A 12,454-nucleotide genomic window follows, 5' to 3' on the forward strand; every position below is an offset into this window, starting at 1 on the left:
TATACCTATAACAATGAATATCTGCTGCATCACTGGACTATGAAGTCCATGAGGGCAGAGGCCTTATCTTTTTATCTTTGAATCCCCAACAGATGACAATGACTTGGGAGGCCACAATCTCTCTCAGCTTCAGTTTCCTCATATGTAATGCAGAAAGAATAATTTCAGTCTTGAAGGGTTGTTGTAAGGATTAAAAATAATACATACACAGTGTTCACAGAGGAAAACCAAGAGGAACTCAAGACCCAGAAAACACTTAGCAACCGTATTCTACTCTGGGTGGCCAGGTTTTGTCAGGCACCTTTAGGAGTAGAGAGAGAGTCTGCAGAGAGAAGAATGAACCAGATATGCAGAGAGAAGCAGGGATGAGAAGTGGAGTGAGGTCATGCATGGGTCTCCCTACAGCTTTCCAATTCAAAGTTCCAGTCTTCCTGAGGTCTACCTGCATTTTTCAGCATTAAAGTAAACAGGCTTAAAGCATAACATGCTCAAGAAAGAAACGTTTTTATTATTTAAGTGATAAACAGCTTCTAAAGAGGAGAACAGAAACCGAAGTAGCAAACTAGGAAGAGCTTATATCAATGATGTGTATATTATACCTTTTGGATGTCTTGGGATGATTTGTTATGAGACACTCAAGGTTTCCTTGAAACATATGCACAAACATAAAACATGCTGGTAACTGTCCCTAGTGTAGATTGTACATTATGACTTCCAGTAGTTGGTATATAAATATACCCTGACTTGCCAACCAAATGGTAGGCTCCTAGAGTGGGGAAATAATATCTTCTCCCTTTCTATTCCCCATAGAGCCTAGTCCACTGTTGAACACATAATTAATACTCAGTAACTTCATCAATATTTGTTAAATGAATGAGTCCAACTTTAATTAAGCCCTGATACATGCATGAGATTTTTATATAATATATATAAGAGGAATCTAGAGGCCAATGAATCAAAGATGGATGTTTAAGCCTCTTAATCTACATTCTCCTTCTGGGTGATGTGATACATACCCAAAGTTTCAACCACTACATAGGTACTATGGTGTTCATGCCTTTATCTCCAACCCATGCCTATAGCTTGTGCTGCAGACTCTCATTCCCATTGCCTGCGGTAGCTGGACATAATTGCCTAGAGGCATCCCAGTCTCAACATCATCAAACACTGATCTTCAAATATCTCAAAATATCATGTTCTCCTCCAAACTTGCCCCTCTTCTGCATCCTTGGTCCCAGAATATGGGGACCATCAATTGCCACTCAGTCTACCTCCCTGGAAAACTGTGGGTCATTCCTGACTCCTTAATTTTCTTCCCTTCCTGCACTTGGCAGGAAGAGCAGTGTATATAAAAGGGCATAGGCTTGGGACTTCCCTGGTGGTCCAGTGGTTAAGACTCCGAGCTTCCACTGCAGGGGGCATGGGTTCGATCCCTGGTCGGGGAACTAAGATCCCGCATGCCACGTAGTGTGGCCAAAAAAACCCCCCAAAACAAAAAAAACCAATAGAATGAATACCAGTGTATCCACCAACAGCTTAAGAAATAAAGGCTAACTTTAAAAAAAAAATTAAAAAGTGCATAGGCTTAAAAATCTGCCTAGTCTGAATTTTCGTTGTGCCATTTACTAGTTGTGTGACCTTGAAAACATAAGGGTCCTGTTGTTTTCATAATCTTTATTTGTAAAGCAGGACTACTAATGCCTATCTTAGAAGCATGTTTAACAATGAGATATAATGTACATAGAGTTGTAGACCCCAACCCCCCAAGTGCCCTGGACATGCCTTTATTGTGTTATAGAGCACAAAATGGTTTGTTTATTTGTAAGTCCATGAGACTCTAAGATCTTTGAGAAGGGGGCTCAATACTTCTCTCTTAAACTTTAAATTGAATGCATAGTACCTTAGTTTTTCCTAAAAGCTTCAAAACTACACATCAATAGAATAAAAGACAAGAAACGGTGGTAAAGTGGATAAGAATCTATCTTACTAGGTTTCATCTATAATGTTTGCATAAATTATTATTTATATGGCAACTATTTTTCAAAATCATTTGCAAAAAGGTAAGAAACATTGTAAGAAAGGAAGAATAAAGCTACACTTTTCAGAGTGGAAGGAGACTACAAAATATCTTGCTAGACAATCTAATTCAGACAGAAATCCTTTACACAATCAAAAACACGGTTAACATGGAATGTTTGGTTTGGCTAGCTGGGGGGACAGGGTGGTGGCGGAAGGCACAGCCAAGAATTGCATTTCTGTGACTCACTGCTCCTACAAAAACGGTGGCTTCTGGGAAGTATAATTTAGGAAAAAATACCTATAATAAACTGTGTGGCGCCATACCAAAAATAACATTCACTTAGAGGGGGAAGCCCTCAATTAATTTCACCTAGAAAACAGAAACTGGAAATCACTGAGAATCTACCTGAAGATCTCAGGAGATCTGTTCATTTAATGATTCACTCATTCACTTATTCAACAAATATTTATTAAGTGCCAACTACAAGCCAAGGCTGTGACAGGTATCTTGTGGGAACAAAGCAAGCACAGTTCCTGTACTCAGACAGATTATAATTTAACAGGAAAGACAGACAATTAAGCATTAAAAAGTGATATATCTTCCACTGAGTGCTATTCTGGAGTGCTGTGGAAGCAGATAGGATGAGCACTTAATGGATCTGGGGTTAGAAGGAAACGCGTTCCTCAAGCTGAAGAAAGAGTGGAAAGGTTATCAAGTTTGGGGGCGGTATATGCAAAAACCTGAAGGCAAGAAGTGGCCCAATGAAGAAAACTTAAAAGTTCAAGATCAAACAGCTAGAGATTAGGATGCAGAGAAGGTGGAAGTCAGGATATGAAAGGTCTAAATTTTTTAAAAGGAATTGAATTGTATAATTTACATTCAATAAAATGCATACATTTAAGGTAAAATGAATTTTGACAAATGTATATAATGTAAACTACACTCCAATCAAGATATAGAACATTTTCATCTCTGCGGAAAGATTGTTAGCATCCCTTTGTACTCATCTCCCTTCTTATCCCCATCCTCTGACTTAGGTGAAAATCGATTTTTTTTTTAAATTGCTTTAATGGATTTTTTTGCTTATGCCACAATTACCTATAAATAGAATTTGTTCTTTTACTCAGCATAATATCTGTGAGATTCCTCCATGCTGTGTATCAGTAGTTTATTCCTTTTCATTGCTGGGTAGAATTTGATTTTATGACATACTATAATTTGTTTATCTGGTTATTTACTAGACCCCATCATTGTTTGGGTTGTTTCCAATTTGGAGTCACTATAAATAAAGCAGCTATGAACATTCATGTACAAGTCTTTTTACAGACATAAGTTTTCATTTCTCTGAGTAAACACCTCAGAAAAAGATGTACTAGGTCATATGATAAGTATGTTCAACTTTATAGGAAACTGGCAAACTGTCCTCAGAAATGGTCATGCCATTTTACACGTCTCCATAAATGCATGAGAGTCCTTGTTTCTTTCTCCACACCCTTGCCAACATGTTATATTAACAGTCCATTAAAAAAAATTTTTTTTTTTAAATTAATTTATTTATTTTTGGCTGTGTTGGGTCTTTGTTTCTATGCGAGGGCTTTTCTCTAGTTGTGGCAAGCGGGGGCCACTCTTCATCGCGGCGCGTGGTCCTCTCACCACCGCGGCCTCACTTGTTGCAGAGCACAGGCTCCAGACGCACAGGCTCAGTAACTGTGGCTCACGGGCCCAGCTGCTCTGCGGCATGTGGGATCTTCCCAGACCAGGGCTCAAACCCATGTCCCCTGCATTGGCAGGCAGACTCTCAACCACTGCGCCACCAGGGAAGCCCTAAAAAAAATTTTTTTAACATCTTTATTGGAGTATAATTGCTTTACAATGCTGTGTTAGTTTCTGCTGTATAACAAAGTGAATCAGCTATACATATATATGTATCTCCATATCTCCCCCCATCTTGTGTCTCCCTCTCATGCTCCCTATCCCACCTCTCTAGGTGGACACAAAGCACTGAGCTGATTTCCCTGTGCTATGTGGCTGCTTCACAATAGCTATCCATTTTACATTTGGTAGTGTATATATGTCCATGCTAATCTCTCACTTCATCCCAGCATACCATTCCCTCTCCCCGTGTCTTCAAGTCCATTCTCTAGTCTGTGTCTTTATTCCTGTCCTGCTCCTAGCTTCATCAGAACCTTTTTTTTCCTTTTGTTTAGATTCCATATATATGTGTTAGCATACGGTATTTGTTTTTCTCTTTCTGACTTACTTCATTCTGTGTGACAGTGTCTAGGTCCATCCACCTCACTACAAATAACTCAATTTTGTTTCTTTTTATGGCTGAGTAATACTCCATTGTATATATGTGTCATATCTTCTTTATCCATTCATCTGTTGATGGACACTTAGGTTGCTTCCATATCCTGGCTATTGTAAATAGAGCTGCAATGAACATTGTGGTACATGACTCTTTTTGAATTATGGTTTTCTCAGGGTATATGCCCAGCAGTGGGATAGCTGGGTCATATGGTAGTTTTATTTTTAGTTTTTTAAGGAACCGCCATACTGTTCCCCATAGTGGCTTTACATAGTGGAATTTACATTCCCACCAACAGTGTAAGAGGGTTCCCTTTTCTCCACACCCTCTCCAGCATATATTGCTTGTAGATTTATTGATGATGGCCATTCTGACCGGTGTGAGATGATACCTCATTGTAGTTTTGATTTGCATTTCTCTAATGATTAGTGATGTTGAGCATCCTTTCATGTCTTTGTTGGTAATCTGTATATCCTCTTTGGAGAAATGTCTACTTAGGTCTTCTGCCCATTTTTGGATTGAGTTGTTTGTTCTTTTGATATTAACCTGCATGAGCTGCTTGTATATTTTGGAGATAAATCCATTGTCAGTTGCTACATTGGCAAATATTTTCTCCCATTCTGAGGGTTGTCTTTTGGTCTTGTTTATGGTTTCCTTTGCTGTGCAAAAGCTTGGAAGGTTCATTAGGTCTCATTGGTTTATTTTTGTTTCTCTTTCCATTTCTCTAGGACGTGGGTCAAAAAGGATCTTGCTGTGATTTATGTCATGGAGTGTTCTGCCTAAGTTTTCGTCTAAGAGTTTTATAGTGTCTGGCCTTACATTTAGGTCTTTAATCCATTTTGAGTTTATTTTTGTGTATGGTGTTAGGGAGTGTTCTAATTTCATTCTTTTACATGTAGCTGTCCAGTTTTTCCAGCACCACTTATTGAAGACTACGTCTTTTCTCCATTGTATATTCTTGCCTCTTTTATCAAAGATAAGGTGACCATATATGCGTGGGTTTATCTCTGGGCTTTCTGTCCTGTTCCATTGATCTATATTTCTGTTTTTGTGCCAGTACCATACTGTCTTCATTACTGTAGCTTTGTAGTATAGTTTGAAGTCAGGGAGCCTGATTCCTCCAGCTCCGTTTTCCTTTCTCAAGATTGCTTTGGCTATTTGGGGTCTTTACTGTTTCCATACAAATTGTGAAATTTTTTGTTCTAGTTCTGTGAGAAATGCCATTGGTAGTTTGATAGGGATTGCACTGAATCTGTAGATTGCATTGGGTAGTAGAGTCATTTTCACAATGTTGATTCTTCCAATCCAAGAACATGGTATATCTCTCCATCTATTTGTATCATCTTTAATTTCTTTCATCAGTGCCTTATAGTTTTCTGCATAGAGGTCTTTTGTCTCCTTAGGTAGGTTTATTCCTAGGTATTTTATTCTTTTTGTTGCAATGGTAAATGCGAGAGTTTCCTTAATTTCTCTTTCAGATTTTTCATCATTTGTGTATAGGAATACAACAGATTTCTGTGCATTAATTTTGTATCGTGCTACTCTACCAAATTCATTGATTAGCACTAGTGGTTTTCTGGTAGCATCTTCAGGATTCTCTATGTATAGTATCATGTCATCTGCAAACAGTGACTCTTTTGCTGCTTTTCCGATTTGGATTCCTTTTATTTATTTTTCTTCTCTGATTGCTGTGGCTAAAACTTCCAAAACTCTGTTGAATAATAGCAGTGAGAGTGGGCAACCTTGTCTTGTTCCTGATCTTAGTGGAAATGGTTTCAATTTTTCACCATTGAGAATGATGTTGGCTGTGGGTGTGTCATATATGGCCTTTATTATGTTGAGGCAAGTTCCCTCTATGCCTACTTTCTGGAGGGTTTTTATCATAAATGGTGTTGAATTTTGTCGAAAGCTTTCTCTGCATCTATTGAGATGATCATATGGTCTTTCTCCTTCAATTTGTTAATATGATGTATCACATTGATTGATTTGCATATATTGAAGAATCCTTGCATTCCTGGGATAAACCCCACTTGATCATGGTGTATGATCCTTTTAATGTGCTGTTGGATTCTGTTTGCTAGTGTTTTGTTGAGGATTTTTGCATCTATGCTACGCAGTGATATTGGCCTGTAGTTTTCTGTTTTTGTGACATCTTTGCCTGGGTTTGGTGTCAGGGTTATGGTGGCCTTGTAGAATGAGTTTGGGAGTGATCCTCCCTCTGCTATATTTTGGAAGAGTTTGAGAGGGATAGGTGTTAGCTCTTCTCTAAATTTTTGATAGAATTCACCTGTGAAGCAATCTGGTTCTGGACTTTTGTTTGTTGCAAGATTTTTAATCACAGTTTCAATTTCAGTGCTTGTGATTGGTCGGTTTATATTTTCTATTTCTTCCTGGTTCAGTCTTGGAAGGTTGTGCTTTTCTAAGAATTTGTCAATTTCTTCCAGGTTGCCCATTTTATTGACATATACTTGCTTGTAGAAATCTCTTATGATCCTTTGTATTTCTGCAGTGTCAGTTGTTACTTCTCCTTTTACATTTCTAATTCTATTGATTAGAGTCTTCTCCCCTTTTTTCCTTGATGAGTCTGGCTAATGGCTTATCAATTTTGTTTATCTTCTCAAAGAACCAGCTTTTAGTTTTATTGATCTTTGCTATTGTTTCCTTCATTTCTTTTTCATTTATTTCTGATCTGATCTTTATGATTTCTTTCCTTCTGCTAACTTTGGGGGTTTTTTGTTCTTCTTTCTCTAATTGCTTTAGGTGTAAGGTTAGGTTGTTTACTGAGATGTTTCTTGTTTCTTGAGGTAGGATTGCATTGCTAATAACTTCATTGTTAGAACTGCTTTTGCTGCCTCCCATAGGTTTTGGGTTGTCGTGTTTTCATTTTCATTTGTTGTTAGGTATTTTTTGATTTCTTCAGTGATCACTTGGTTATTTAGTAGTGATTGTTTAGCCTCCATGTGTTTGTATTTTTTACAGGATTTTTCTTGTAATTGATATGTAGTCTCATAGCATTGTGGTTGGAAAAGATATTTGATACGATTTCAATTTTCTTAAATTTACCAAGGCTTGATTTGTGACCCAAGATATGATTTATCCTGGAGAATGTTCCATGAGCACTTGAGAAAAAAGTGTATTAGATTGTTTTTGGATGGAATGTCCTATAAATATCAATTAAGTCCATCTTGTTTAATGTGTCATTTAAAGCTTGTGTTTCCGTATTTATTTTCATTTTGGATGATCTGTCCATTGGTGAAAGTGGGGTGTTAAAGTCCCCTACTATGATTGTATTATTGTTGTTTTCCCCTTTTATGGCTGTTAGCATTTGCCTTATGTATTGAGGTGCTCCTATGTTGGGTGCATAAATATTTACAGTTGTTATATCTTCTTCTTGGATTGATCCCTTGATCATTATATAGTGTCCTCCTTTGTCTCTTGTAATAGTCTTTATTTTAAAGAGTATTTTGTCTGATATGAGGATTGCTACTCCAGCTTTATTTTGATTTCCATTTTCATGGAATATCTTTTTCCATCCCCTCACTTTCAGTCTGTATGTGTCCCTAGGTCTCATGTGGGTCTCTTGTAGACAGCATATGTATGGGTCTTGTTTTTGTATCCACTCAGCTAGTCTATGTGTTTTTGTTGGACCATGTAATCCATTTACATTTAAGGTAATTATCGATATGTATGCCCCTATTACCATCTTGTTAATTGTTTTGGTTTTTTTATTGTAGGTCTTATCCTTCTCTGTGTTTCCCGCCTAGAGAAGTTCCTGTAGCATTTGTTGTAAAGCTGGTTTGGTGGTGCTGAATTCTCTTAGCTTTTGCTTGTCTGTAAAGGTTTTAATTTCTCCATCAAACCTGAATGAGATCCTTGCTGGGTACAGAAATCTTGATTGTAGGTTTTTCCCTTTCATCACTTTAAATATGTCCTGCCACTCCCTTCTGGCTTGCAGAGTTTCTGCTGAAAGATCAGCTTTTAACCTTATGGGGATTCCCCTGTATGTTAATTGTTGCTTCTCCCTTGCTGTTTTTAATATTTTTTCTTTGTATTTAATTTTTGATAGTTTGATTGATATGTGTCTTGGCGTGTTTCTCCTTGGATTTATCCTGTATGGGACTCTCTGTGCTTCCTGGACTTGACTATTTCCTTTCCCATATTAGGGAAGTTTTCAACTATCATCTCTTCAAATATTTTCTCAGTCCCTTTCTTTTTCTCTTTTTCTTCTTGGATCCCTATAATTTGAATGTTGGTGCATTTAATGTTGTCCCAGAGGTTTCTGAGACTGTCCTCAATTCTTGTCATTCTTTTTTCTTTTTTCTGCTCTACAGTAGTTATTTCCACTATTTTATCTTCCAGGTCACTTATCCTTTTTTCTGCCTCAGTTATTCTGCTATCAATTCCTTCCAGAGAATTTTTAACTTCATTTATTGTGTTGCTCATAATTGTTTGTTTGCTCTTTCGTTCTTCTGGGTCCTTGTTAAATGTTTCTTGTATTTTCTCCATTCTATTTCCAAGATTTTGGATTATCTTTACTACCAGTACTCTGAATTCTTTTTCAGGTAAACTGCCTATTTCCTCTTCATTTGTTTGGTCTGGTGGGTTTTTACCTTGCTCCTTCATCTGCTGTGTGTTTCTCTGTCTTCTCATTTTGCTTAACTTACTGTGTTTGGGGTCTCCTTTTCGCAGGCTGCAGTTTTGTAGTTCCCATTGTTTTTGGTGTCTGCCCCCATTAGCTAAGGTTGGTTCAGTGGGTTGTGTAGGCTTCCTGGTGGAGGGGACTGGTGTCTGTGTTCTGGTGGATGAGGCTGGATCTTGTCTTCCTGGTGGGCAGGCCCGGGTCCGGTGGTGTATTTTGGGGTGTCTGTGAACTTAATATGATTTTAGACAGCCTCTCTGCTAATGGGTGGGTTTGTGTTCCTGTCTTGCTAGTTGTTTGGCATAGGGTGTCCAGCACTGTAGCTTGTTGGTCGTTGAGTGGAGCTGGGTCTTAGCATTGAGATGGAGATCTCTGGGAGAACTTTCACCATTTGATATTACATGGGGATGGGAGTTCTCTGGTGGAGCAATGTCCTGAACTCGGCTGTCCCACCTCACAGCCTCAGGCCTGACACCCGGCTGGAGCATGAAGACCCTGTCAGCCACACAGCTCAGATGAAAAGGGAGAAAAAAAAAAGAAACAAAGACAGAAAAATAAAATAAAATAAATTTATTAAAATAAAAGAATTATTAAAAACAAAAATATAAAAAAGTAATAAAAATAAAGAAGGAAGAGAGCAGCCATAACAAAAAATAAATCCACCAATGATTACAAGCACTAAAAACTATACCAAAAAAAATGCAGACAGACAGAACCCAAGGACAAATAGTAAAAGCAAAGCTATATAGACAAAATCACAGAAAGATGCATACACATGCACACTCACAAAAAGAGAAAAAGGAAAAATATATATATTTATATATATATATAAAAGGAGAGCAACCAAGTTAATAAACAAATCTCCCAATGATAATAAACTCTAAATACTAAGCTAAGATATACATAAAACCAGAAGTAAATTAGATGCAGAAAGCCAACCCCAAGTCTACAGTAGCTCCCAACATCCACCGCCTCAATTTTGGTACGATTCGTTGTGTATTCAGGTACTCCAGAGATGCAGGGTACATCAAGTTGATTGTGGAGACTTAATCCGCTGCTCCTGAGGCTGCTGGGAGAGATTTCCCTTTCTCTTCTTTGTTCACACAGCTCCTGGGGTTCAGCTTTGGATTTGGCCCCGCCTCTGAGTGTAGGTCGCCTGAGGGCGTCTGTTCTTTGCTCAGACAGGACGGGGTTAAAGGAGCAGCTGATTCGGGGGCTCTGGCTCACTCAGGACAGGGGGAGGGAGGGGAACGGAATGTGGGGAGAGCCTGCAGCGGCAGAGGCCAGTGTGACGCCGCACCAGCCTGAGGCATGCCGTGTGTTCTCCCGAGGAAGTTGTCCCTGGATCACGGGACCCTGGCAGTGGCGGGCTGCACAGGCTTCCTGGAGGGGAGGTGTGGATAGTGACCTGTGCTTGCACACAGGCTTCTTGGTGGCTGCAGCAGCCTTAGTGTCTCACGCCCATCTCTGGGGTCTGCACTGATAGCCGCGGCTCACGCCCATCTCTGGAGCTTATTTAGGTGGTGCTCTGAATCCCCTCTCTTCACGCACCCTGAAACAATGGTCTCTTGCCTCTTAAGCAGTTCCAGATTTTTCTCGGACTCCCTCCCAGCTAGCTGTGGCGCACTTGCCCCCTTCAGGCTGTGTTCACGCAGCCAACCCCAGTCCTCTCCCTGGGATCCGACCTCTGAAGGCCGAGCCTCAGCTCCCAGCCCCCACCTGCCCCAGCGGGTGAGCAGATAAACCTCTCAGTCTGGTGAGTGCTGGTCGGCACCAATCCTCTGTGCGGGAATCTCTCCGCTTTGCCCTCTGCACCCCTGTTGCTGTGCTCTCCTCTGTGGCTCCGAAGCTTCCCCCTGCCCACCTCCCCGTCTCTGCCAGTGAAGGGGCTTCCTAGTGCCTGGAAACTTTTCCTCCTTCACTGCTCCCTCCCCAGGGTACAGGTCCCATCCCTATTCTTTTGTCTCTGTTTTTCCTTTTTTCTTTTGCCTTACCCAAGTACAAGGGGAGTTTCCTGCCTTTTGGAAAGTCTGAGGTCTTCTGCCAGTGTTCAGTAGGTGTTCTGTAGGAGTTGTTCCACATGTAGATGTGTTTTTGATGTATTTGTGGGGAGGAAGGTGATCTCCACGTCTTACTCCTCCACCATCTTAAAGGTCCCCTCCACCAGTCCTTTTAATTTTAGTCATTCTATAGGTGTGAAGTAGTATTTTATTATGATTTTAATTTGTACTTCCCTGATGACCAGTGATGTTGACCATCTTTTTACCTGATTATTGCTCATTTGTATTTTGTCTTTTATAAAATTTGTTTACTTATTTAAAAAATTGAGGTGATTGTCTTATTATTGAGTTTTAAGGGTTCATTATATGCTGTTGATTCAAGTGTTTTGTCAATTATATGTGTTATGAATATTTTCTTTTAGTTATAGCTTGCCCTTTCATTTTCTTGAGTTTCTCTCTTGAAAAGCAGATAGTTTGAATTTTGAGGAAGCCCAACTTATCAATATTTTCTTTTATGGTTACTGCTTTTTCCTTTTTCCTATGTTTGCTCCTAGAAGGTTTATAGTCTTAATCTTTGCATGAAAGTATATAATCCGTTTTGAGTTAATTTTGTATATGTGTGAGGTAAGAGTGAAGAAGCTCATTGTTTTGCACATAGAGATTTTGCACAATCACATTCCAATTGTTTTAGCACCATTTATTGAAAAGACTATCATTTTCCCATTGAATTGCCTTATAGAAAATCAATTCTGTTTCTATCGAATCTTTTCTTGACTATGTATTACATTTCTCTGGGGTTTTTTTTTTTTTGATTGAATACTAGATATTTGGATAATGCATTGTAGAGAATTAGGATTCTGCTATCTTCTTTGTTTTCTATTTGTCAACAAGTTGGATTACTGGCTAATTCCCTAGAATTTGTGTAGGCCTGATTTTATGCTTTGTTAGTGAGGAACTGTGGAAGGCCAAAGGTATTTTGCCAGCCCCCATAAGTTGGTGGGATTCAATCTTTAAACTCTGTTGCTCTATGGGTCTTTTTAGAGCTTGGTATTAGGGTTTCTTAGGGAAATCTATAGCAGATATTACTCTAGGACATGGTCCTTACTCCTAAGACATGGCTTTTTGGGTGTCTCCATTGGATGCCAGGGGTGTTAAAAAGCCTTTAGGGAAATCTCTCTGCTCTGGCAAGGTTGGAAATTCAATGTCTGCAGGTACTGCTTAACATCCAATATCTTTGTCCAGATCTCAACCCTATAGCAGCTGCTAGCTATTAAACCTCTGGTAATTTTCCCTGAGAATCTACAGCTCACCCTCAGCCACAGACTTGAGGTGGTCCATCACAAAGATTTTTGAGATAGCTCCCTTCTCTGTGATGCCTCCACCCACCACATTCCAACTGCTTCAGGAACCCAGAACTTTCATCTCTGCCTCATTAGCTCAGTGGACCACTGTACTCTGCTTAGACTCTACTCTATGCTGTAGTCAGA

General features: G+C 39.3%; 1 pseudogene across 1 annotated transcript in view; it reads right to left on the bottom strand.

The window, feature by feature from the left end:
* Positions 1-12,454, bottom strand: part of LOC309624400 (coiled-coil domain-containing protein 167 pseudogene) — a 590,025-nt pseudogene that overhangs the window by 313,351 nt on the left and 264,220 nt on the right. The gene's annotated exons all lie outside the window — the stretch shown is intronic.

This window comes from Balaenoptera borealis, assembly GCF_965194805.1.
Source record: "Balaenoptera borealis genome assembly, chromosome: 2".
Lineage (NCBI taxonomy): Eukaryota > Metazoa > Chordata > Mammalia > Artiodactyla > Balaenopteridae > Balaenoptera > Balaenoptera borealis.